We start from the raw sequence: 26,467 nt of genomic DNA, 5'->3' as shown, positions 1-26,467 counted from the left end.
TGGCATGTACCTCTGTGTTCGCCTTACCATAAATCCTACTCCAGTCCATTCTGGAATGCTGCCATAAATTTGACGAGCAGTGGTCGACATACCTCGCCACAGCTTTGCCTATTTTTCAGAGCTGGTCGATAATGGCGTGAGAACGTCAAAAGTTGCAAAATTTTAGCGCCAAATACTGTGACTTTTCAAAGCTTTTTACACCAGCGTAAAAGCTTTGAGGAATCAGACCTATAGGCCTAAAACTAGACAAAGATGAGGTGTACTCACAATAATAAATTAACATGAATACGCCTGCACTTAGATGCCACTGTTATGGCCGGTGGCCTTGCTTTGGCTGTGTGCAGTGCAGTGCAGTGGTAAAAGTAAAAATGCAGCTGTGCAGGGGGTGTATACTGAAGATGGATAGTTATACTCATTCAGCTCAATTGTTATATTTGTGGCTAAGACCACAAGGGAATGCACTGTGCTGAATGCGAGAGAAGCGCTAATACCCCTTTATTATCATTGCTTTTAGATTTAAAGATTGTAATGAAAGATTTTTTTTTTGCCATAAAATCTATCTGGAAGAATAGTGCCTCTTTATGGTTTGAAAAAATATTTATATTTTTCCTTCTACTCAGGGTTTTGAGTTGGTTTTCTTTTGTTTGTTGATTTTTTTCAGAAATTGCATCATTTTATTCCCTTGGATTGTGTCTGGAATGCAAGTGAAAGGCGCATTCAATCTATATAACAAGCATGGTTCTGATTCTGGAAAAGAAAAAAACAAGGCAGATTTTGTTCCATAACCCTGGCCAGTCCTTTTAATTATACCAACATATTTTTTTTATAACCTCCCAACTTTTGAAGAACTGAAAGAGGGACAACTTAGTTATGCGGTAAATCTATGACCATTTACCATTTCTTTCTCCCCTGGCAGGAGGAGATGTCAGAGGGCCGTTGACAGTGAGGGACATTCAACAGACACCCGAGACTGCAGGGTGTAGACCAAATCCAGGAATGTCCGCTGTATCCAGGACAGTTGGGACTAGAGATGAGCCGATCAATTCATGGTTCTCTGGTCCATCATCCAGATCAATGCTACCTGGCGGCTGGACGAGAGTCCGCGAATCTCTTACCATCCAGCATTTCCTGTGCTGCTTTTGATCACCCAGGGCAGTGCGATGTCATCTGTGCGTCCTGCTCATCTCTAGTTGGAACCTGTGGATTTATTTTTTGTTTCTTCATTCACGGTCGGAGCCGCCAGAACTTTCTCATCTTTATGTAGTGTCACTATATGACATCTGGCTTTTTTGTGTCTGTAAGTCAGTGTTCACAAGGTGCATAAATACTGTGTTTTTTGTTTTCTACAGGTTTCTGCACCAAACTATACAGCAACAATCTTCTCTGATTATTGCTGCATTTTTTAGGCCTTTCCCCTTATTTGATGCGTTTTTGGTGCAGATGTGAAGCCGCGTTTTTAATGTGTTTTTATAGTACAGAAAAGCTTTGATTCTGCATGCAAGTAACTGCAGTTTTTTACATGTGTTTTTTTTTAGGCACAGGAGCAATAGAAAAACCCAGCAATCCCAAAAGGGAAAATGTACAATGTTAAAACTTCACATTTAATGAAAGACAATTAAAAACATATTAAAGGGGAATTTAAAAAAGGGGGCATAAAAAAATGGAGAAAGGATGATGTGTTTCAAACTAGCATGGTTCTTACTCAATTACCCCGATGACTTCTTGAGCAAATTTCAGTTGCATTCTGATCACAGGAGAGGGGTGAATATTATAATTTAATTCATGCACTGAGCAGAGAGATGGGGCTCTGCCCCCCAAGGAGGAGGCGCATCAGAGCGTCAGAGAGAGGTGAGTATTGGGATATTAGGAGCCAAGACAAAAGCTCTGACGCGCTGGGACAGTCCCGCTGAATCCGGGACGGTTGGGAGCTATGCAACCAATAGTATTGTAGGAAAAGATGTAAAGAAAACACTGCTTAGAATTCACAAGTATTAGCTACTGAAATAAGAGAGAAAGAATCATAGAAACTTCTCAGAGCAAACTTGGGAAAAACTTTCTTTGTTTTCTTCTGCATTAGTTTTAGTGCCGATGTATGTGGAGTCAAAGGTCTACCCACGAATCATTTGAGTTTTACGTATTGTGGGATTTTTTTTTTAAAAGGTCAAACTTGTAGTTTGAAGAGTATAAAATGAGAAGATGGCTTCAGAGGCGCCGAATGATGTGAGGGAAAGATGTGATGTGTCAGAGTTGAGATAAATGGTTCAGGTACGGAGAATGTTAGCTCAGAACTTCAGAGATATGCTCAGGTTGTATACAGGAGCTAAGGGGCAGTAGTATGTATGTACGTATATGTAGCACCCTGAGGATTCGGCTGCTACAGGAGTATTGCACCTCAACCCAGAGGTGTGATATTCCACTCCCGGGTAAGGATGGAGTGTGGAACTGAGCTCAGATAGACTGCATGCACTACATACATCCCATTTCAGAGGAGCAGGCCGACGGTACTCCCACTTAGAAATGTGCAGGTACAACCGAGCCTGTTCCTGGCTGGAGTGGGAGGGGGGTGGTACATCCCATGTAGTGTAGGGGCAGATAGGGGGAGCAGTCTGGGTAGTGATAGGAGCTCATTGGGTGCTGGTCACCTGAGCTCACACATAGAGGGATATATAAGGTGGGCACCAACTAGAATCAGGGTCAGACGCAGAGAGTCAGTCAGCTGCAGAGGACAAGTTCAGATGCAGAGAGAAGGAAACAGCAGCCCTGGAGAGAGAGTGGAGCAGAGAAAGACCCAGAGGGGGAAGACTGAAGGGACCCAAGAACCCAAATTAGAGCACCGGGTGAGGAGTCAGCATCAGGGTACCGGAACCCAAGCTGGTGGGGGCAAAAACAATCCCTAGCCAGAGACCGGAGATCGTGGGCAGCGTTTGCCACGGTCACCCACCACATTCACCCCGAAGGCACACCACATGAAGGGTCAGGGAACCCAGGGCCAAGGGTGTCCCAACAGAAGGCCCGAGGGAGCTGGACCTAGGTGAATCACTGGTGGGGACGGCTGAAGAAAGGACAGAGGGAGAGCTCAGGGCCACGCTCCGGACTTGTTTGGGGGTTGGCTGGATCCAGGACCTGGTGGACGCAGCACGGCTCGGGTGGTCACTAGCAGCTGGAGTGACCAGTACAACATCTGCAGTAAGTAAACACCCTTAACTGCACAACCCGAGTCTGTCTTCATTGCCGGCTGCACCGCACCACCACAACCCCCATCCTCTGCGCCTGTCCCCTCTGAGGCTATACCCCTCCCGTTGGGGGTTATCCCACCAAGCTGCGCACCCACCATCAGCCTCAGCGGACCCTGCTGCAGCGGCGGCCACAGTGACCGCATCACAACGGGTGGCGTAGTCGACACAAAAGAACTTTAGTAACATCTGTAGAACTGCCACATCACACTGAGCTTGACGCCCTGGGCACGGGACCGGGTCACAGCCGCTCGGAGACTACAGCCCCCCATCTGATCCGGTGCCGGGTATTCCCCTCAAAAAGGAATATGTCCCAGGGGGCGCGTCAACTTTGGCGTAGTCGGCAGGATTACGTGCCCGCAACAACCGGGTACTGCGTGCCTGAAGAAAAGTGCAAGTTTACCTCAGAAAGAAGTCTCCCGCCGGTTCCGGAGGGTCCACGCCATCGGACTCCATCACCAGTCGTTTCCCGCCGATTGTCCGCCATTTCCAACTTGTTCCCGCCATCTGCAGAGTTTCCCGCCACTGGGCGACGCTTCCCGCCAAAACCGCAGATTTCCCGCCTTGGAAGAGCAGCGGACGCCATTATGGGCGTGCCAAAGGAGGGCAAGAGGCCACCTCCCATCGTGGGCCGGGACAGAAAATGGCGCCAAAAGTGGAAACCGCCCCCACCAACAGAGACTGTGATGCTGGAGGTGTCTGTCAGCGTGAAAGAACTACCCCTGGAGCTGACAGTCACCAAGTTGCCCCGGGACCGCCCTCTAAGTGGGAGGAGACGAAAGGAGAGAACGAAGATGGGTGCCGCCTGGAGCAGTCTGGAGCGAGCGCACCCGGAGGCAGGAAGCCTGGAGAGGAGCAGCAGAAAAGCTCACCCGGAGATGGAGAGAAAGCAGAACAGCACCGGCCCGCTGGCCAGGAGTCTGCTAGAGACCGAGGAAGGAGGGCAGAGCAGCACCGGCCCGCTGGCCAGGAGCCTGCCGGAAGCAGAGCAGAGCAGCACCGACCCGATGGTCAGGAGCCTGCTAGAGTCCACAACCCCGCTAGGTCTAGCGGAGATCTTAGCGCAGCTCCCCCGAAACCGGGAGTGTGCACAAACTGCCCTGGAGGGCCTCGCAAGGAGGATGGCCCGGGTACAGCGTGAGATACTGGCGGAGTGGAGCCGGGAGATGGCCCAGCAAGTAGAGACCAGTCAACGGAGCACGCTACCCTGGAAGAGGAAGCAGACCGCCTCTGAGGATGGCGCGGGAGGACCCAAGGCCGGAGACGGCGCCGAGGAGGGAGCCGAACGCATGGAGGCAGGTAAAGGGGACGCCTATACCCCAAGCCGTGACACCGCTTACCTGCCCCAGCTCCCCGTCGCAGAGCCCGAAAGTCCCCCTGCTGTGCCCGTAGCCGCCATGTCACCGCTATGGACTAGGCCCCAACCGGAAGCCGCCGCGACCCCTGTGACGTCACACGCACCGACCCGGAGCGTGACAAAGCAGGAATTACCACCAGCCTGGTCGCAAGGCCTAGTACCCCCGGGCGCCGCATCACCAACAGCGCCCCCTACCTCCGCGGAGCCTCCGGCCTGGCCGCAAGGCCAGGTAGCCCAGGGTGCCGCCGTCCTAACGGTGCCCTTCACCTTCCAGGTGCCCCAGGCCTGGCCGCAAGGCCTGGGCAACCCGGGCGCCACCACCACCGCGCCCGCGCCCGCAATACCAAGGGTGCCACACCTGGGGGAGGACTTGTTCAGCCAGCTCACATGGCCGGACGGGCGGCCCTTCATCTGGCCCGAAGGATACCATGAGCTGGAACGGCAGCAGAAACTAAGACCCCTGGACGCACCCCTGATTCCGGCTCCGAAGCCCGTGGCACGGATCTCGCCCCCGCTAGCGGAAGCACAGTTTGAGTGGGACCCCACCGGAGAAGATCTAATGGGGTTCACTCAGGAAACTAGGGCAGCTGCAGCAGACCGCGCCGAGTGTTGCCGACAGCAGCTCGAAGAGTTTGCGAGGGAGCGGAGAGAGAGGCGGGTCCGGGAACAACAGGCCCAAATAAGGAGCGCCGAGCAAAAGAGCCGGACCAGGAGGGACCCCCGTGCAGCGCACAGTCCCCGTACCACCGGGACTGTAATAAAGTTCAACCAGCAGCACGGGTGGGGCTTCATTCGAGACAACAACACCCACGGCGACGTCTTTGTCACGCGCAGAGACGTGGAGTCCCATCTGCCGGAGGGGCACAGAGGTCGTGACCTCTACATCGGAGATGAGGTCACCTTTACCCGGCACAAGTGTGCCAAAGGACCTTACGCCCTCCACGTACACCGCCTGATGGAGGAGGAGTTGCGGTGCGAGGAGGAGGAGCAAGAGGACCCGGACGGGTCTGAAGTTCAAAGAGCAGGAGGAAGACGCCGTTGAGTGCGGCAGAGCAGGTGCTGTAAATAAGTTACCCAATGGGGGTATAAAGAAACTGAAACTGTTGCTGCTAAAATAGTCCCCGTTGGGACCAGTGAACTGTTTACCCGTTAACCCCTTCATCCTACAGGCTGAGGACTGTGAGCAGCCATTCCCTTCCCTCTACCTGGCCGAGGACTGAGAGCGGCCAACTTCCCCTGTAAATAGTTGCGCGTCCTAAAGCGCCCCCTACCGGTTTTATAGGAAAACCAGTTTTTCTAAGAGACTGTCGCACTTTTCCTGGACACACGTTGCACAGTGTCCGGAGGAGGAACCAGAGACAAGAGAAGTCTACGAGAATGTTTATATAAAAAAGTTTTATATATATAGTGTTTTATATGTTTATTATGTTTATATGAAAAAAGTTGTATGTTTTGGTGATGTTTTATGTCTTACAGCCCGAGGACGTGCTGTGATTTACCAGGGGGGAATGTAGCACCCTGAGGATTCGGCTGCTACAGGAGTATTGCACCTCAACCCAGAGGTGTGATATTCCACTCCCGGGTAAGGATGGAGTGTGGAACTGAGCTCAGATAGACTGCATGCACTACATACATCCCATTTCAGAGGAGCAGGCCGACGGTACTCCCACTTAGAAATGTGCAGGTACAACCGAGCCTGTTCCTGGCTGGAGTGGGAGGGGGGTGGTACATCCCATGTAGTGTAGGGGCAGATAGGGGGAGCAGTCTGGGTAGTGATAGGAGCTCATTGGGTGCTGGTCACCTGAGCTCACACATAGAGGGATATATAAGGTGGGCACCAACTAGAATCAGGGTCAGACGCAGAGAGTCAGTCAGCTGCAGAGGACAAGTTCAGATGCAGAGAGAAGGAAACAGCAGCCCTGGAGAGAGAGTGGAGCAGAGAAAGACCCAGAGGGGGAAGACTGAAGGGACCCAAGAACCCAAATTAGAGCACCGGGTGAGGAGTCAGCATCAGGGTACCGGAACCCAAGCTGGTGGGGGCAAAAACAATCCCTAGCCAGAGACCGGAGATCGTGGGCAGCGTTTGCCACGGTCACCCACCACATTCACCCCGAAGGCACACCACATGAAGGGTCAGGGAACCCAGGGCCAAGGGTGTCCCAACAGAAGGCCCGAGGGAGCTGGACCTAGGTGAATCACTGGTGGGGACGGCTGAAGAAAGGACAGAGGGAGAGCTCAGGGCCACGCTCCGGACTTGTTTGGGGGTTGGCTGGATCCAGGACCTGGTGGACGCAGCACGGCTCGGGTGGTCACTAGCAGCTGGAGTGACCAGTACAACATCTGCAGTAAGTAAACACCCTTAACTGCACAACCCGAGTCTGTCTTCATTGCCGGCTGCACCGCACCACCACAACCCCCATCCTCTGCGCCTGTCCCCTCTGAGGCTATACCCCTCCCGTTGGGGGTTATCCCACCAAGCTGCGCACCCACCATCAGCCTCAGCGGACCCTGCTGCAGCGGCGGCCACAGTGACCGCATCACAACGGGTGGCGTAGTCGACACAAAAGAACTTTAGTAACATCTGTAGAACTGCCACATCACACTGAGCTTGACGCCCTGGGCACGGGACCGGGTCACAGCCGCTCGGAGACTACAGCCCCCCATCTGATCCGGTGCCGGGTATTCCCCTCAAAAAGGAATATGTCCCAGGGGGCGCGTCATATACAGTACTTTATATTTATGTTCAGCTGGGCTTTATGATAGCGGTGGGCCCTGAAATTTCTGACTTAAAATAGGTCCTTCAAGATTCAAGATGTTTGTTTCCCCCTAGAAACAGCACCACCCTTGTCATTGTGCTTTGTCCGATATTCACAAAAATAAGAAAAACCTTTGTTCTGCTCACCTCAGGTATGATACCCTGAATAGATCCACGAACAATAAATCCTGTTTGGGAAGAATAGATACGTGGGTGACATGTCCAGCACTCAATGCCCAGAAAAAGTGTTAAAAACAGTAGAAATGTATTAATCCATTAAAAAAAAAGCAAGCAAATTAAAAACAGGACATCCTAATGAAAGTCCTGAAAACCTACACATTTTGAACGGAGATTTATGATGATTAAGAGCCGCTCATAAATCTCAGTTCATGTAGGCAATCATGACTTTCTTCAGGATGTTCTATTTTTAATTTGTGTGCTTTCTTTTTTTTTTTTTTTAAATGGATCAATACATTTTTACTATTTTGATTCAAGAAAGATGTGGAAACCTTTCTTTATAAATATTACAGGTTATGGGCACTTGATTTTGTGATGGGGCGTTGAACCAGGGAACTCGTCTGATTTCCGTATGTGGAGTTGAGAAGGAATTTTTCCCTTACGAGAGGAACACAATGGTGAAATATTCCATTTCCAAGAAGAAAGCGATGGCTTTAGCAGCTGTCCTGGTGGATTTTAGGAAAAAGAAACAGGATAGCAAAAAGAACGTTCATTGGGTTGACACCCACAGGGGGAGCCAAAAAAATTAATCATTTTTGGAACAATCAGCACATGACATTGACGATTGTCATACGAAAATATCATACATGCCTGATCGATTTTTTTTGATGAATACAAACATCTGTTCATCTGACAACTAGTGCTCGATCATTTGTCATCTAAAATGACGAATGATCGATTTTTTTTTAAATTGTCCATTTTGTACAACCTAGGTGTAATGAGTATTGCAGCTTTAAGTTTAGAAACAGAGCTGAACTAAGCTTCTATAATGCAGGGGGCACTTTGTTCTTCCTACATCAGATTACTGTACAATGCCTGACGGTAAGAGAAAACTTTTCAGAATTAAAATCATTAGAAAAAAATTTGTGCAGACATTGATTCAGCAAGGAATGCTGGGAGATTTCAGCTCTGAAGCTTTCAGTATTGCAAATTCAGGTTTCTTGACCATGTATTCACATAGAGTTTGTTTTCTTGCATGTGCAATGTGGCATAGGGCAGTAGCGCCCCTGCACATTACATGAAAGTCGGGGTCCTGGCTGGGTGTGTGGACTTGTGCTGTGAGGGCCCACGCCCATGCAGGCCGCATGTAACCGATGTTGGGGGTTTACCAAAAGCAGATGTTACCTTCTGCATTACAAGCTCCAGGTATTATGGCTAGGGGTTGTCTCCAAGGACCCATCTCCTGGAAGACCACTCTGTCATTTTGTCACTTTTCCTCAGGATCTCGCTATCCCTCTTCTTCAATCTCCTCTCACTCAGGGTCACCCTTTAGTACATCACTGCTCACTTCGCACTCCAAACTCTATCTCCCTAACTATCAAGAAACAGTCACTCTCCCTAACAATAACACCTCCCACTGTGGGCTAGTCCCAAACATTAACTTCTAACTTACTCTATCGTCAACTACATACATATCTATCACATCACTTATACTATAACACTATGCATTACATTACCTATCTTAAAATACTATAAATACTTATCACACTCTATATCTCAATACATTACAATTCACATGACACGATATTTACAAAAGACGCAAGGCCTTACTCACCCATATTGCGATTGGTGTCTTCAGGGGTAGGAGCGTGACAGTCATTGTCTACCACTCTTACACTTGAAAACCACCCAACCACTGTTTGCATTGGGAAATTAACATTACCGTTCATATTTCCACTGACTTTTCTGCCATGAATTTGATGACTGATTAAAAAAATTACATGTCAAGTGGCTTCCATATAAATTCCATGGCTTATCAGAGTGTAACAGGTCAAACTGCAAATCCACAGCAGAAATCTGAGAGTCAGCCTCGCACTTCTGCCACCGCTTTTGCTTCAAAGTCGCATCTGATTTTTAAAAAATTTTTAGACTTGAAAAAGCTCTGTATGAACATACACTTAAGATATATTTGCAGTAGGTTTTAGCATTGTATTTTCTAAAGGTTTTACCTGTTAAAACAGCATGATCACTTTAATATGGTTTTTAATACATTTTTGACCATGTTGGTTTGGTGCAAAAGTAGTGATGCAATACTCGGTAATTCATATTACTTGTATACAACACATCCTGTACTAAATACCTAGTCCATTCTAAAATTTCTTTGAGTCCCTTAGGCTACGTTCCCACGATGAGCTTTTGGTGAGTTTTTGACGCTGTAGAATTTCTGCACCCATTATTTAAATTAGGTTACTTATGGTTTTTCATTGCATTTTTTGTGCTTTTTTTTCATGCGTTTTTAACGTGTTTTTGACGTTGCGATTTTTGTCTCTTGTCGGTGTGTCATGCTTTAAATAAAGCTGCTTTGTTTTTGATACTTCCTAGTATTTGGCTGTGCCAAAAATGTATTGATATACTTAGGTGCGGATTACTTGCGTTTTTGATGCATTTCCGAGGTGCGTTTTTTACCTGCGGATTTTTTGCATCTAAGTCTATGGGGAAATTCCACCCAGAAAACTCAGCAAGAGAAATTGACATGTTGTGGATTTGAAACACACACAGCAGGTCACTTTACACTGAGTAACAAAGAAGCCCAGTGGGCAGGAGATTTCTATAAATCCCATCCACTTTGCTGGAACTGTACGACCCTACGATTTTGACGCAGCGAAAATATGCAGCGCCAAAAACTCAAAGCCTTAGGCCATGTTCACATGTTCAGTATTTGGTGAGTTTTTTACTTCAGTATTTGTAAGCCAAAACCAGGAGTGGGTGAAAAATACGGAAGTGGTGACGTGTTTCTATTATACTTTTCCTCTGACTCCTGATTTTGGCTTACAAATACTGAGGTAAAATACTGACCAAATACTGAATGTGTGAACGTGGCCTTAGGGATGGAGTTCCTTTTGGCACACATCTCCCGCAGCAATGCAGCAGTTAAATCTGCAGCCCTTACACTTCCATCCCTCTCATTGCGGCGGTGGAAATGTGTGGCAGTGTCAGCTTTTCTTGGACTTGGTAGCAGTAGATTTACTACTGTAATTGCTCTATTCATTCAATACTATTGAAATACCTGTGAGCTGTATATAGCTGCGGGGGATCCGTGCTCTAAAGTACAACCTAATTAATGAACCCGTGTGCAGTCAGGAGCACATTACTTCTTCTGCGCAGCTTCCTCCCATACAGATCAGATCTCTCGCGCCGTCTCTCTTTTCTACTTCCTGCCATTGACTCTGCCTATTGTGTCTCCAGCAAACAAGGCATGAGACGGGCTCACGCTGGGCATTTCCTCTCATCATCACATTACATTATTATTGTGTACCGCGGTCTCCTGGGGGCCATTTGTGCAGAATATAGCAGCACCTGCTTTATCAATATTCAGCTTGTTACATGATCCGTCACACATGGCTTAGCGTTGGCTAGCCCGGCTAATGATAAAGGAAAAACAAAATGGTAATAAGAAAATCAATAAATAGAAAAACAACAATCTTTGCATTTTTGTTTCATTTAACAAAAAGAATTGACGTTTGTTGGTAAGCTCCATGTTCTTCCTTCCTGCCGGCCTATTATCCAATGCCAGCACCTGGTTAAACTGCTGCAAGAACGGGCATGAATCAAAGGGCCTGTGCCCGATATTATAATGTCCGCCAACACGGGGTCTGCTATACATTACAGCCTCCAGGAGAGGACTGGATGTTCTCAGCTGGCTAGAATATGTGATTGTCTATGGCTTACAAGGATGCGCTACGGCAGCAACGTAACCCCCGAAAAATGAAAATGGGCACTGGTTTATATCTTCCAGGAAAATATATTAATAGCAGTTCCATAGTTCTAGGAGGTATAGAGGTCGCTGGCGTATCCGGGCCCTGGTGTCATATAAGAGAACACCAATATTATAAATGGCACGTGATATGTGGTGGTCCTGTTAGAGATTTTATATTGGGGCCCAGGAGCTTCAAGTTAGGCTAACTACTAGTCATGACTAGGGATGAGCGGACCCGTGGAAGTAAGGATTCTGGTACCCGACACGAACTTTAGTCCAAAGTTCGGTTTGGATACCATAACTGTACCCGAACTTGAACCAGAACCTAAACCCCATTGAAAACAATGGAGACCTGAACTTTTGATCTGGAAAAAAATTCTCTCTTTCTCCGGACTTCCCCGGAACATTGCAATGGACTTCCGGGGAAAGTCTTTGTTCGGCATTTAGCACCGGACACTAACTGTCCGGTACAAACGCCAAGCTTTTAAGTTCGGGTTTGCTCATCATAATAAGACCTATAGAAAACTACTGTTTGGTGTATGTCAAGGTTTTTTTCTCCATCACGGTGGACAAAATACTCTTTAAAATAGGCTGTGTTGCTGGATAAAAACTCCCAATGGAATAGAAAGTTTTTATTGCACTACACGTTTTGACATCGAACCAGCATCTTTTTCAAGTTAAAAAATACAACATACATAACATAGTAAGACACTGGGGTATTTAAAGTCTAAAATGAACGCTAAGATCACTAGTATCTGCCCACTAGAGGATTGAAATAAAAATAAAAAAAAGGAAAGAATGGAGAAAGTAATGAATCAATATTCCTTCATTTATTCCTTTCTCTATTCTTTCTTTCCCTGGTCCACTTTCTCTTTTTTGATAAATTAGTTTCAACCCTTTAGTGAACGGATACTAGTGATCTTAGCGCTCATTTTAGTCTTTAAATACCTTAGCATCTTACTATGTTTTGTATGATGGCGTTTTTACTTTAAAAAAAGCTGGTTTGGCATCAAACTCCAAACACATAGTGGAATAAAAACTTCTATTTTATCACCTCGAAGGAGTTTCTATCCAGCAGCGCAGCCTATTTGCAAAGTGTTTCGTCCTTCTTGATGAATCTCTTCTGACGGATGTCCTATCCCAACCACGGGGCAGCAGCCTGTATTCTACACATTGAGAAGTTGGGTGATCACCACCAGTTGTCTTTTTCTCATGCACCATTAGGGTTTTACCCTACGTGTGCACTCTATTCCCTACATATCTCCACTTCTCAAGGCTTTTATTCTTCGTGTTTTCCCCATTAAAGTTAAAAAATTACCACAAAAACTCTCCACCGGTACTATGATTTTGACCATGTCTATACACCGGGCACAATTCATCAAGTATATTATGCCAGTTTTCTGGCGTAAAACTGCTTGGAAAGTTGCAAAAATTTTAACTCCTAGTTAAGCAAAAACGTTGTAACTTCTAAAGTTTTTATGACACCACTAACTTTTTGAAAAGTGGACAGAGCTTAGGGAAAAGGAGCATGGACTGCAAGATTTATCAAAGTGCACACTACAAAAGTGGTATAAATTAAAACATTTCTTAGACTGGTACATGCCAACTGAAAGATGTGTCAAATTAATTAAGAAGTGCAACCTCTTAATGAGTTTGGCGCATCTTACTCCAGCGCACCCTTCAAAAAGACTGGCATACAAAATGCAATTCTTGATGAATCCAATTCATAGGCTTTTTGAAGTGCTACAAAATGCATGAGAATTACACTCTATAGCAAATGAGTTGAATTATTATATTTTCTTGCACCTGTTGTATGCCAAGTAAATCATACACACTGCGATAATGTGACTTTGTGCATGAGAACTTTCTAGTTTCGTGTCAAGGGTGGCTTTGTATTCTATCTTGGCCCTACATGTTTGTCACTTGTCTTGATTTTAAAACAAAAATCCTTCAAACTGGACCCCAAAAGGTGTTGGGTTTATGTAACCCCTGCCCCAAAGTGAGCATTTTTGGGCCAGTCATGGGGGTTAGTTTTAAGTGTCCCAATTTTGGTGATTTTAAAAGGTTAGCCATGAGGTTTTTTTCACTATGTACCTAAAAACTAACAGGCCGCTTGTTATACTCTGCGCCAGCTCAGATCGGTCACCGACCGCTCTTGCCGCCACGTCAGCTGCTGCTCAGTGTCCATCGATCCGTTCTTACTTTTCCCGACAGAGAGGAAGAGAAGCCACTGCTCTGTCAACGTGATGTTAGCGGAAGCCACTGAATCGCTGGCAGGAGCAGTCTGGGATTGCCGTGTGCCAGCAGAGATCGGCGCCGGGCACAACAGGCTGGTAGTTAGCAACTACCTGCCTGTAAGTTCTTGTGTGCATTGTAAAAAATAAAAGTCCTGGATAACCCCTTTATGTTGGCAAGTATGACTATACAGTTTCTGTGTGTTATGGCTGCGTGAGCAACCCTTAGAGGGAGTTGTCCACAACTCGAGCAAACCCTTTTGAATCACTATATTCCCCCATGTTAAACAGCCTGTAATGTGTTGTTTCAGCCATGCGCGTGCTGATCTCCCAATACTTGTGTGATGCTGTTACACCCCCCGAGTCCTGCAGCCAATCAGCAGCCACTTCACTCTCACTTCCTTTGGATGAAACTATAATCTGGAAGTGAGAGCTGGGCTGCTCTCTGGGTTCCTCCTGATGTCAGTTTTGTCCGAAGTGAGAGTGAAGTGGATGCTGATTGGCTGCAGAGCTCGTGGGGTGTAGCAATGTCACGCAAACACTGGGAGACCAGGCTCGCGCATCTCTAGAATGGCGCCAGCATCGGAGGGTAGTATAGGTGTTATTATTTTACATGGGGAAAATACAGTTATTAAGAAGAGGTTGTCTGGAAAGCTAAAAATGTTGCATGCAAATTCCATGCAAATTTCTTAGCTGGTACATGCCGCATTACAGTTGTACTTCCGCACAGACACCATACATGTATGCGGGTTCTTCATGTGCCACCGTATGAGTCCTTAGCATTAGTGATGAGCTAGCGTGTTCTGTTAACCCTTTCGGCAAGCATGCTCAGGTACTCGCCGAGTATCTTCGGTGTGCTCGAATGTTATGTTTGAGTTACTGTGTGTGCATGATTTGCGACTGTTTGACAGCTTTTATACATGTGAGGAATGCCTGTTTGTTAGGCATTCCTCACATATATGAAAGTTGTCAAACAGTCGCAAATCATGCACACACAATGACTCAAACATAACATTCGAGCACGGCAAAGATACTCGGCGAGCACCCGTACATGCTTGCTCATCACTACTTAGCATGTATTCAGGTACGATGTCTCAGATACATATATATGATGCATGTAAGACTTTCTCCAGTCCGTCTTCTTGTCGCGGGCACATATGTTCTGTGCTGCCTGCCCACGAATGTGGGCACACTACAGATAAAGGTTTTATGCCTCCACATCTTATGAGATCAGTTTCTCCTGTTCATGGAATCACCCCAGTTAATTATTTTATGGGATTACAGAAGCTGTAAGTGGATTTGAGAATATTGATCATTCAATTCATTAGGCAGTTTCTATAATTGGGAGAGTCAGAGATATTACTGTTTTAATGTAATTACCGGTGCAGTTTTTTTCTTTTTTTTGGGGAATAAGTATTTTCCATCCCCCGGGCTTGTTTGTGTATTAAATCTCCCTTTTCATTCATTTTAAGTTGAAAGCTAAACTCATTTGTGAAGTGAAATCTCCAATATACTGTTTACATTTTATTTAGATTAAATCCTTTTTCAAACATGCGCTAAATGATTTTAAAGTGTCTGGCTTTTGCTTTCCGCTGTTAGAAATAATTTTACTATGTTGTTTTGCATTGTAACGTCGCCTCCAGCCCTGGTAACAACGTTTTTTTTTTGTTGTTTTTTTTTAACACAGTGATCTTGATTCAAGCTATTGTCGGAGCATTATGGCTCAGCTAGTGCGAATAAAGTTAATTCAGCCTTTCTTCCACTAATGCTGGTGGAGCTATTGTATTTTATTCATTTATTCTGGTTACATCTGATGTTACAATGTTGCTTGTTAGTGTGGGTGGAGTCATTGTTTAATGCTTTTTATATTGTAGCATTGTAAAGCCTGAAACTGCAAGAACAGATGAAGAAGAGATGGATTTGTTAGATGAGGCAGAGCTGAGTTTGTAATCTGGCCTTTTGTCTGATGGGAGTTGCTTTCACCTCGCAAGATATATATTTTACTGATGCAGACTACTAATATAGAAATATGCATGTAGCCCTATAGGGGATGATCACTCTTAAAATGGCCATATGCATTAAATGGCTGTTGGCCTAACATTTGGCCAACAGCCATCTCAACCAACTGTTGGCTGACATATTGGGTCATGGCTTTTCTCCGGGATGACCAACATCCGACATGTGCAATAGACATCTCTCCCAACCATCAGTTGGCTGGTCCTCTTTAGACATTAGACCATCAGCGTCGATATCGGGTGGGTTTGGCTGACATTAGACCTATGAGTATGGGGGTCTTTACACTGATATCACAAATCCGTATTTCATGATGTGTACGGGTGGCAGTTTCTGGACAGATCTGGATCTCCTGAATTCTACCGATAGCCTCATATATTTCTATAAGGCTATTAGTTCAGTCCGGGAAAACCATGATCTGTCCATAATTTACCCTCCATACAAAGACTGTAAAATGTAGATGTGTGGAAGCAGCCTAAGAGTAGGTTTACACATGCTTAAAATAGAAAAAGAATTCCACAACCAATTTTGCCACCTAATCTGAGAGCAGCATGATGTAGGGGCAGAAACCCTGATTCCAGCGATGTGTCACTTACTGGGCTGCTTAGTGTAGTTTTGATCAAATAAGTATTATCAGCACATTATTACTAGGGGACTAGAAAACCCGCTGCCATGTAGTCCTCCATATTCATGAGCTCTGTATAGCCCCACTCACATCACTGATTGGCAGCTTTATGCCTATGCACAGTGTACACAGTTAGCTGCCAATCAGTGATGTGGGCGGGGTTAAACAGGGCTCAGCATTCAGAGAGCTTCAAGATCTGCAGCCGATAAAACAGGGATTTTACCAAAACAGGAGCATGCAATCTAGTAAGTAACATATCTCTAGAATCAGGGGCTCTATCCCTATATCATACTTCTCCCAAATGGGGTAGCAAGCACCTTGTCTATATCCACTAGTTTTTGTGCTGATTACTTTCCGTACCTCATCAATGAGATCGGGTAAAGTCTCATTTACTTTCCTGTGGATTTTACACCTATAAATACAAATGAAATTTCTGCAGCTTATCTGCCTTATTATCATAATTATTGGTATTAAAGTCTCTTTAAAATTGTATGGCTCTGTTAAGGCCTTCATTCATTAGGCTAATGTCAGCAGGCTCAGCCGACAGTCTCATTTGTATGGTGGGGGTCTCCCGATTCTCCCCTTGACATATTATATCAGATTCAGGATGACTGATTTCAGACCGCCTATCTCTGAGATAAACTGCCGCCCGTAGAGGCTCTATGTAAGAGAAAATAGGAGCGCTCAGCCAAGCCGAGCACCCCATTATTTTGGGGAGTCGGGAGAGAAAGATTATGGCCAACAACTATTGTGTGTTATATATTTAAAGTTATAGTACTTTACAAATATCATCATTGTTGTCCCCATTGGGGCTCACAATCTAAATTTCCTGTCAGTAGGTCTTAGATTAGGAAACCAGAGAACCTAGAGGAAACCCACGCAAACATGGGGAGAACATACAAACTCCTTGCAGGATTTAAGCCATGCCCCTGGAAGAAGCGAGGCGAAACGGTGTCGGTGTGGTGAGACACGGCGCCTGGGACCTTTTTGGTGGCACATTATTTTAGTTAATACATCCTTTATAGATTGTTTTGAGGTATGCTACCTAAAGGCAACGCTACATATGAGACCATTGCACAACTAGCCATCTGGGTGGGATAATTATACCCTTCTAATAGTATAACACTTGCACTTTAGTAGTTAATACCCTTGGCTTCTTTATGCTTATGGATCTTAGTAGTTAATACCCTTGGCTTCTTTATGCTTATGGATCTATATATGAGATTTTATAGGATATTCTGTGTCTCTGTTGGGAGGTTTATTTTCCCTGTCATTTTATTCAGTATGTTATTTTATGGATTTAGTTAAGAAAAATATATTTTTAATCTATATCGCTGGAATATCCTGGGACAAGTATTATTTCATTTTGTCATGGGGTGTTTAATTGTTAGCGAAGTGTCTAGCATTGCATTTCTTCATTGGCACTATTGTGATAGATGGTGCCCTTGGTGGGATTTGAACCCAGGACCCCAGCGCTGCAAGGTTACAGCGTGCTGCCCGTGGCAAGCTTCTGTGCTGTGATGATGGTGAGCTTCCATCACAGTTTTATTCCTCTTTGCTACCTAATGTTGATGAATTATTGGTATATTGGAGCCTGGCGTATGCGGGTTAGTAATGGCTGGTACATCACAGTCATTGTGTACTTCTTCTTAGTTGTAAGTAAGGAGAATATAATGCCCGATCAGTAAGTTACCTTGGCAGAAGATGATGTCTCTGAGTTCTCCTGCTTGGTTATTCCAGGGCAGGATAATGTCACATTTGTTTTATTAGGTGGTTACCGTAGGTGGAGATAGAGTTATAAAGTTTTACTGTGCAGTTAACAAGGCCGGAGATGGTGCCTGAGCGCGGCATTGTCACAGACGAGATACCGTGACATGAGGTCACTTGGTCATAACGCAAAGGGTAAAAGAATTTCAAAATTGTTTAAAGATGAAATATCCGCACCACCCAAATAATAGAATTGAAATTTTAGTCGTAAATGTTTCTGTTCCCCTTAGGTGTACTATATTTCACAGATTGGAGCAGCAGCCGGTTCTATTATGATCGGCCATTTTGGAGATTAAAGAGATGTATATTTAGGCACCCCGTGGCTCACCCCCGTGCCGGAGTGCACAGACCACACACCTCTCTTTTCTTTGTGTGTGGCAGCTTGCCAGCATGCTTAGAGGGGGTGTCATATGAAGACAACCTCTCTTTAAAGAGATTGTCCCCAATTTGGACAACCTTTTATACGGCTAGCAGCTTGGAATGTGTTAAAATAATAGAACAAGCATTATCCACCTATTCAATCCCCTTCTGCTCCAGCGCCCCCAACTCCAGTGATTCCTGTCAGTCCTGTAGTGATGACATTACATCAATAGTTCTTGTGACCACTGCAGCCAATCATGTACAGCACCGTGCTGATTGGCTGCAGGGGTCACATAGGCAATAAGTAGGACATGACTGGCCACACCTAAGCATCAGAGGGTTGAACAGGTAGATAATGCTTATTTTTCATTACTACATGTATTTACCCCTTTTTTTAAATCTCCTGAATTCCGTTAAAACTGAAACCTATATAAATGCATGGCTGACCAGTGATGCTGAGCGAGAGCAGGGTTGTTGGGAGGTCCTGAAGAAGACCTCTTTATTATATCTCTGTGCCCAAATAGAGCATATAAAAAAGCATTGATATGAGAAAAAAAAATATTTTTCTATTTTTAAGCTTCATATTGATTGTTTCCAAGTATTTTTTTTTTTTTATTTCTCATGTAAACTCAGTCCAAGAATGATGTGATAATTCACATATATTTAGTTTATTTTCAGAGCACTAGATACATGCAGACTAGTGTTGAGCCACCCCCGTAGTGTTCGGGTTCGGTTCGGTTCGTCGAACACCGGGATGTTCGAGGAACTGTTCGTCGAACTGTTCGTCGAACACCTTAGAACACCGTTGAACACCGTTAAAACCAATGGCAGGCAAACAAAAACACATAGAAACACATAGAAAACACCTGCAAAGGTGTCCAAAAGCTGACAAACTGCTCAGAAGACACTCTTTAAAAAAGCCGGCCGGCAAATTCAGCAGCGGCATACACCGGTACCCGACAATTTAGACAAGAAGGAATAGAGCATCACACATAGATTAGATAGATAGAAACATATCAGTCACACATATAAGAAGCACAGTGACAGTGTTGGTTACTGCACTTGTCATTTAGTATAAAGGATTTATTAAAAAAATATTAGTGTTTTCATGCACAGTCTCTTTAAAAAAGCCGGCCGGCAATTCAGCATCTGTACCCGACAATTTAGAACAGAAAGAATAGAGCTTCACACATAGATTAGATAGATAGAAACATGTCAGTCACATATATAATAAGTACAGTGATAGTGTTGCTTACTGTACTTGTCATTTAGTGTAAAGGATTTATTTAAAAAAATAATAGTGTTTTCATGCACTGTCTCTTTAAAAAAGCCGGCCGGCAATTCAGCAGCGGTACCCGACAATTTAGAACAGAAAGATAGAGCATCACACATAGATTAGATAGATAGAAACATGTCAGTCACATATATATGAAGTACAGTGATAGTGTTGGTTACTGTACTTGTCATTTAGTATTAAAATAAAGGATTTATTATTAAAAAAATTGGCGTGGGGTTCCCCTTAATTTTAGGCTCTAGCGGAGGTTAAGCAGACGGCTGGGGCAGATGTTTGAAGCCTGGGAAGGGGGTAATACCCACGGAGCTTCCCAGGCTACTAATATCAGCCCCCAGCTGAATACATAGCCTTTACTAGCTATTAAAATGGGGGACCCCCCCAAAAAAATGACGTGGGGTCCCCCCTAATTTAATAGCTAGCAAAGGCTAGGCAGACAGCTGGGGGCTGATATTAATAGCCCAGGAAGGGAGCCATGAATATTGGCCCCCTCCCAGGCTAGAAACACCAGCCGTCAGCCGCCCCAGAAATGGCGCATTCATAGGATGCGCCAATTCTGGCACTTAGCCTCGCTCTTCCACGCTGCCCTGGTGCGGTGGCAGGGGGTAATAGGGTTGGGGTTGATGTCAGCTTATAATGCCAGCTGACATCAAGCCCAGGTTAGTAATGGAGAGGCGTCTATAAGACACCCCCATTACTAACCCCATAGTCAAAGTTAAAAAAAGCACAAACACCCAGAATAAAGTCCTTTAATTGAAATAAAGACACAATCCTTTATTGTTCTAAATTAAACCATACTTACCGTCACGCCCATTCCAGCTGAAGCCAACGATCTCCTGCAATAAAAGAAAAATAATAAAGCAACCTCATCCTTACCTTTCCATGGTTCCCACGACAGCTTCAGCTCTGCTACATCAAGATGACAGGCTGGACCGCAGCAGAACGCTGCCATCCAGCCTGTCATCCCGCAGACACTGAGAAGCGCAGGCTTGCTTGCGCTGCTCAGCGTCTCTCTGTGACGACATCCAGATGAGCCGAGTTCATGTCCAATGAACTCGGCTCACCTCATGCACGTCACTGACAGCGTGGGAAAATTCTCACGCTGAAGCGCTGATTGCAGGAGAATTTTCCCACGCTGTCAGTGACGTGCAGGAGGTGAGCTGAGTTCATTGGACATGAGCTCACCTCATGCACATCACTGACAGCGTGGGAGAATTCTCCTGCACTCAGCACTTCAGCGTGAGAATTTTCCCACGCTGTCAGTGACGTGCATGAGGTGAGCCGAGTTCATTGGACATGACCTCGGCTCATCTGGATGCCGTCACAGCGAGACAGTGAGGAGCGCAAGCATGCCTGCGCTTCTCAGTGTCTGCGGGATGACAGACTGGATGGCAGCGTTCTGCTGCGGTCCAGCCAGTCATCCTGATGTAGCAGAGCTGAAGCTGTCGTGGGAACCATGGAAAGGTAAGGATGAGGTTGGTTTATTATTTTTCTTTTATTGCAGGAGATCGTTGGCTTCAGCTGGAATGGGTGTGATGGTAAGTATGGTTTAATTTAGAACAATAAAGAATTGTGTCTTTATTTCAATTAAAGGACTTTATTCTGGGTGTTGTGTTTTTTTTAAATACTTTACTAGAAATTCATGGCGGTCATGTCTAATACTGGCGTGACCCCATGAATTTTGGGCTTGGGGCCAGCTGATAATACCAAGCTGGCCCTAACCCCTTTATTACCCAGTGAGCCACCGCACCAGGGCCCTGGATGAGTTGGGTACAGCGCCAGAAGATGGCGCTTCTATGAACGCGCCATTTTCCGGGGTGGCTGCGGACTGCAATTTGTAGCGGGGGGGGGCCCAGAAAGCTTGGGCCTCCCTGCGCTGCAGATTCCAGCCCCCAGCTGCCTAGTTGTACCTGGCTGGACACAAAAATAGTGCGAAGCCCCACTTCAATTTTTTTTAATTATTTCATGAAATTCATGAAATAATTAAGAAAAAAAGGGCTTCCCTATATTGTTGTGTCCGGCCAGGTACAAATAGGCAGCTGGTGGTTGGGGGCAGCCCGTTCCTGCCTGCTGTACCTGGCTGGACACAAATATAGTGCGAAGCCCCACTTCAATTTTTTTAAATTATTTCAGGAAATTCATGAAATAATTTAAAAAAAATTGACGTGGGGCTTCGCACTATATTTGTGTCCAGCCAGGTACAGCAGGCAGGAACGGGCTGCCCCCAACCACCAGCTGCCTATTTGTACCTGGCTGGACACAACAATATAGGGAAGCCCTTTTTTTCTTAATTATTTCATGAAATAATTTAAAGAAAATTGACGTGGGGCTTCGCCCTGTTTTTGTGTCCAGCCAGGTACAACTAGGCAGCTGGGGGCTGGAATCCGCAGCGCAGGGAGGCCCAAGCTTTCTGGGCCACCCCCGCTGCAAATTGCAGTCCGCAGCCACCCCGGAAAATGGCGCGTTCATAGAAGCGCCATCTTCTGGCGCTGTACCCAACTCATCCAGGGCCCTGATGCGGTGGCTCACTGGGTAATAAAGGGGTTAGGGCCAGCTTGGCATTATCAGCTGGCCCTAAGCCCGAAATTCATGGGGTCACGCCAATATTAGACATGACCACCATGAATTTCTAGTAAAGTATTTAAAAAAAACACAACACCCAGAAAAAAGTCCTTTAATTGAAATAAACACACAATTCTTTATTGTTCTAAATTAAACCATACTTACCATCACGCCCATTCCAGCTGAAGCCAACGATCTCCTGAAATAAAAGAAAAATAATAAAGCAACATCATCCTTACCTTTCCATGGTTCCCATGACAGCTTCAGCTCTGCTACATCGAGATGACAGGCTGGACCGCTGCAGAACGCTGCCATCCAGCCTGTCATCCCGCAGACACTGAGAAGCGCAGGCTTGCTTGCGCTCCACAGTGTCTCTCTGTGAGGGCATCCAGATGAGCCGAGTTAATGTCCAATGAACTCGGCTCACCTCATGCACGTCACTGACAGCGTGGGAAAATTCTCCTGCACTCAGCGCTTCAGCGTGGGAGAATTCTCACACTGAAGCGCTGAGTGCAGGAGAATTCTCCCACGCTGTCAGTGACGTGCAGGAGGTGAGCTGAGTTCATTGGACATGAGCTCACCTTATGCACGTCACTGACAGCGTGGGAAAATTCTCCGGCACTCAGCGCTTCAGCGGGAGAATTCTCACGCTGAAGCGCTGAGTGCAGGAGAATTCTCCCACGCTGTCAGTGACGTGCAGGAGGTGAGCTGAGTTCATTGGACATGAGCTCACCTTATGCACGTCACTGACAGCGTGGGAGAATTCTCCTGCACTCACCGCTTCAGCTTGAGAATTTTCCCACGCTGTCAGTGACGTGCATGAGGTGAGCCGAGTTCATTGGACATGAACTCGGCTCATCTGGATGTCGTCACAGAGAGACGCTGAGCAGCGCAAGCAATCCTGCGCTTCTCAGTGTCTGCGGGATGAGAGGCTGGATGGCAGCGTTCTGCTGCAGTCCAGCCTGTCATCTCGATGTAGCAGAGCTGAAGCTGTCGTGGGAACCATGGAAAGGTAAGGATGAGGTTGCTTTATTATTTTCCTTTTATTGCAGGAGATCGTTGGCTTCAGCTGGAATGGGCGTGACGGTAAGTATGGTTTAATTTAGAACAATAAAGGATTGTGTCTTTATTTCAATTAAAGGACTTTATTCTGGGTGTTTGTGCTTTTTTTTAACTTTGACTATGGGGTTAGTAATGGGGGTGTCTTATAGACGCCTCTCCATTACTAACCTGGGCTTGATGTCAGCTGGCATTATAAGCTGACATCAACCCCAACCCTATTACCCCCTGCCACCGCACCAGGGCAGCGTGGAAGAGCGAGGCTAAGTGCCAGAATTGGCGCATCCTATGAATGCGCCATTTCTGGGGCGGCTGACGGCTGGTGTTTCTAGCCTGGGAGGGGGCCAATATTCATGGCTCCCTTCCTGGGCTATTAATATCAGCCCCCAGCTGTCTGCCTAGCCTTTGCTAGCTATTAAATTAGGGGGGACCCCACGTCATTTTTTTGGGGGGGTCCCCCATTTTAATAGCTAGTAAAGGCTATGTATTCAGCTGGGGGCTGATATTAGTAGCCTGGGAAGCTCCGTGGGTATTACCCCCTTCCCAGGCTTCAAACATCTGCCCCAGCCGTCTGCTTAACCTCCGCTAGAGCCTAAAATTAAGGGGAACCCCACGTCAATTTTTTTAATAATAAATCCTTTATTTTAATACTAATTGACAAGTACAGTAACCAACACTATCACTGTACTTCATATATATGTGACTGACATGTTTCTATCTATCTAATCTATGTGTGATTCTCTATTCCTTCTATTCTAAATTGTCGGGTACCGCTGCTGAATTGCCGGCCGGCTTTTTTAAAGAGACGGTGCATGAAAACACTATTATTTTTTTTGATAAATCCTTTACGCTAAATGACAAGTACAGTAAGCAGCACTGTCACTGTACTTCGTATATATGTGGCTGACATGTTTATATCTATCTAATCTATGTGTGAAGCTCTATTCTTTCGGTTCTAAATTGTTGGGTACAGGTGTATGCCGCTGCTGAATTGCCGGCTTTTCATGTTTCACTGTTGGCACTGTTCCCATCGATTTGGGCAATCACTGTAATGCCACAACCACCATGGCTGTGGCATTACAGTGAGTGGCAGACAATCCCTGCATGATTGGTGCTCTAAATAGCGCCAGACATGCAGGACACGCTTTTGGTGCACGAACAGTTATCGAACATAACCTCGAACAGCCGAATTTTTTGCAAATCATTCGGGTTCGTCGAACAACTCGAACACCGCCCAAAACAGCTCGAATTTGAGATTGGCGAACAGTTCTAGTCGAACACCGCTCATCTCTAATGCAGACTTGAGGATTCAGTTGCAGTCGAGCTTTGCACAGATCCGTCTTGAGTCCAGCTTTTCTGCTGGCCCAGTGCCGTGCGTGTACCTGTGACATGAATAACAAATGCAATTTATCAGCCTGTGACTGCGACTGTCGTAGCAATTTTGCCACTTCATTGGCTTGCATTAGCTTATTTTGCCGGTCAGGGGAATAGTGTGGCTTATGGTCTTGGCTCCAGCATTATGTGCATCTGAAATTCTGGAAAATGTTGGCACCCACCAAGCCTCTCCTTTCTGTGACCGATGAGACACATGCCTTGTAAGTTATCTTCATCTGTGAGGTGGGAGATAATAGGATCCCTCAGCAAGTTTTCCCTTCTAACCGAGAACCGCCGAGCGTGTTCAGACCCGGTGATGTCTGCGGCCATTATTACTGAGAGAGATATCAATTAGGAGCCGTGTGTATCTTCCAAGCATCAGATTGAAGAACACAAACTTTATTGACTATTTGTCTGAAATCATCAGCATCTCCCCTAGAGATATGGCGTCCGCATAACAACAGAGATGAATTCTGTGTTTCATTCCTCTTCAGACGGCTTATGTATATCTAGGAATTAGGATATTGTTTCATGGCACGATCTATACACAAGAGACATGGAGACCGGCAGAAGGAATTCATTACATACAGCCAATTTCTTCCCTGGAATTCTAAGCAGCTCGCGCTTGGTAATGGGACCGGCGGCTGCCACAGTTCTCTGCCTATAGGTCTATGCCCTGATTTTGGGTAAGAATGTAAATAAAGAGATTTCTTATCACAGGGCAACACACAGATAAGTGTCACATCTCCACCAGAACCTGCTCATGTGACTTTCGCTTCTGTCACCGGACGCCGCTATATTCATTTTGCGGAAGCCGCTGATCAAAGAAGAGACGTTGGAACCAGAACCTCTGGATGGCACAGGCTCTGTCCAGCCACTTAAATCCAGTATGGAAGTATGGGTGTGTGCTGTCCAGCTAGAGTTATCAACTCAATTAGAGAGCACCACACCCTACATAAGCTTCCAGCTTACTGCTGGAGGCTGCCAGATGTAGCTTTATGCTTCCCTGGTGTAGGTCTGTGGTTTCTGCTCCTGTGTTGTATTTGTGTTTTTCTGTTTTGACCTCAGCTTGATTATTGATGCTTCTTCTTACTGATGATTTTGATTTTGTACCTTTGTTGCCTCTTGGTTTTGACCCGGCTACCTGACTATCCTTATTGCCGGCTTGCGCTACTGAACAGCAGCTAACTATGTTGCTCTTGCCCAGGGACCCCTGTGTAACTTCAGATCTATGTATAGGGGTAAAAGGGTGCAGGCCAGGGCAGCCCCAAGGCTTTGGGAAATAGTAGCTTGCGCCAAGCCTGGTGGTAGCCATTTGAGAGCTGCCAGGCGACCACTGACAAAGCCATTTTACAATAAGTGAGATTAGTGTTAGGAGCACCTGGACCCCGAATGCCAATGGGACACATATATGAATTGGAAAGCAGTGTAAGCTCTTGAGACCACAAGCAGGGATGTAAAAAGTGAGGTATCATATGTTGTTTCTAAAATCCGCAATCTGACAATCGTCACACAAACACATCTCCTGGTTGCTAAAAGAGAGAGCAGATCCATCTGTGACCAATGCAAGCTGGAGGCACACAGCTATCAGACGGCTCCGGGTGGCTCAATGCCATGGCTGTGTAGTGGTGCACGCTGCTGTTGGGAACAGCTGGCAAAGTTTGTGCAATAGCATTTATTGTAGTAGGAGTCAGAGCAAATAAACACATGCAAAATGGTATAGGGTGTGTGGGCAGTGAAGCCGATAGTACAAAAGGTTCCCGATTCTAATTAACTTCTTTGGTTCGGCTTGTGCATACGAAGAGCAAACTGAAATGGTGCCTGTGCTGAGCTGTACTCAAATACTGACGATTTGGCATTTATTTTTTGTGATTGTTTATTGCTTTCTCTTTTTTTTTCTTGC

General features: G+C 45.8%; 1 protein-coding gene across 1 annotated transcript in view; it reads left to right on the top strand.

Annotated features, from left to right (window-relative positions):
• Positions 1-26,467, top strand: part of CDH4 (cadherin 4) — a 1,143,840-nt gene that overhangs the window by 66,102 nt on the left and 1,051,271 nt on the right. The gene's annotated exons all lie outside the window — the stretch shown is intronic.

This window comes from Phyllobates terribilis, unplaced genomic scaffold (genome assembly GCF_046119375.1).
Source record: "Phyllobates terribilis strain yellow unplaced genomic scaffold, ASM4611937v1 Scaffold_5__5_contigs__length_657084704, whole genome shotgun sequence".
Lineage (NCBI taxonomy): Eukaryota > Metazoa > Chordata > Amphibia > Anura > Dendrobatidae > Phyllobates > Phyllobates terribilis.
The sequence above is the reverse complement of the archived record's forward strand: the minus strand, read 5'-3'. Positions and strand labels throughout refer to the sequence as shown.